This window comes from Alosa pseudoharengus, unplaced genomic scaffold (genome assembly GCF_046254945.1).
Source record: "Alosa pseudoharengus isolate Yale_2024_CS ecotype anadromous, Long Island Sound unplaced genomic scaffold, YU_APseudo_1.1 YU_APseudo_1.1_scf_3, whole genome shotgun sequence".
NCBI lineage: Eukaryota > Metazoa > Chordata > Actinopteri > Clupeiformes > Clupeidae > Alosa > Alosa pseudoharengus.
The window spans coordinates 13542074-13543663 of record NW_027468718.1 but is presented as its reverse complement, the minus strand read 5'-3'; the positions used below and the strand labels follow the sequence as shown (position 1 = coordinate 13543663).

Here is a 1590-nt window from a genome sequence, read left to right as displayed (position 1 = left end):
AAGAAGAGCTTCCATTGTACGAATAAAGCACTCCTTCTCCATGATGACCGAGTTCCTGTTGGTTTCTCGCTTATCAACAGAGACGATGTGAACAATGTCTCTGGAGTCTTGCTCTATGGTGGTGTATGTGCAAAACTGTGCACAATGACCTGCAACAACAGCACTGATGTCAACATACATGTGTGCATTTTTAAAAACACAGTTTGCACATGTCAAGCATGTTTGTAACTACACAAATGAATAGCATCAGAAAAAGGGTGGTCCGACCTACTGGTCGGTCAGGACACAATGGCTAGACATTGAGAGATGAACTGCATGGGCTGTGCACAGAATAAGTTCTAATGTGATGCTCATTGAGTAGTTTCAGAACCTCAAACAACTGTTACTAACAAAGTGTGGGATACACCATTCCTACAAGAGGGTTTACTTCAGACAGCTTCACAAATTAGACATAGTAGGCAGTCAATCCTTATTATGAATCTAAATACAGGCCATAAGACAACATAACATGAAGATCAACAAAAGTCACTTGAACTTACCAGGGGAGTCCATTCTGGATCGGCCCAAAGGTCATCCATCTCAATGCTGTTCAGGAACCATATGAAAATTATTTTAGATAGGAGAAAAGACACTGACAGAAAATGAAACCACTACTAAACAACACTTACACAGTGTTCCGCAGGTCATTGGCATCTTCTTTGTCTGGAGAGTCTGGGCGGTGTTCTTCAGCAATGCTCAGAGAGTGCATGCTGCAGTCAGGATAAATAAGGCCAAAAAAATAAAATCACTGGTCACCTAAAAAGTTCTACATAGACAATCACAGACTCATAGCAGTGAACTGTAGCCTACCTTGATTCCAAATCTCCTACTTCTCCCCCTGCAGACAGTGGCTGGACACCAGGTTCAGCAACAATGCTGAGGAATCAAACAGCCCATAAGAACTGGTACAAATAAGTAAAATGCACAAATAATAAAGCAATGGATAGAAAACCTACAGATCACGATCCGATTCCTCAGTGATACTGGACACTGGTGGCTCTGGAGGTCGAGGGTGTGCCTTGCTTGGCGTTGATGTGACTTGCCATCGCTTATAACTTCAACAAAGAGAAAGAAATGTTCATATACAAAGTCATAACACAAACAATGACACTTTTTTGGTCGGGGACTCATTTAGATAAAGGAAGAGGGACCATGCATTCCGTGGTTGAAAATAAATCACAGTCAGACAAAAAAACGCTTCTAGGATCGTCAGTAAACGCTAGTTTATACATAACGTTACTAGCTTCGTGAGGTTTATGGCTAACAAACACGACTACATTTTGTACTGGTTTCAGATTTATGCAGCTCATTGCAAAACGCGATTCAAACCCAATCTGCGCAAAATAAGGAATTTAGTAAAGTAAATACACAGTCTTGAGATACTTCACATGTGAAGCAAGTTTGCCAAATAGCAAGCGATGCAGTTATCACCTACCACAACAACAATGTTTAGGCAACAAGCTAACTAACTTGCTAACTAATAAAACGAACATCCCGCTAGCTACTTAGCTACTCAGCAACAGACCACAATCATACAAAAGTCGAAAAAAC

The 1590-nt window shown here is 40.9% G+C and overlaps 1 long non-coding RNA gene across 1 annotated transcript; it reads right to left on the bottom strand.

The window, feature by feature from the left end:
• Nucleotides 1-555: 555 nt before the first annotated feature.
• LOC143099623 (uncharacterized) lies at nucleotides 556-1127 on the bottom strand. Its single transcript, XR_012981699.1, has 4 exons — nucleotides 996-1127; nucleotides 850-915; nucleotides 669-749; nucleotides 556-585 (listed from the first exon to the last, which is right to left on the bottom strand). It is a non-coding gene; the product is annotated as an uncharacterized LOC143099623 (long non-coding RNA).
• Nucleotides 1128-1590: the final 463 nt, after the last annotated feature.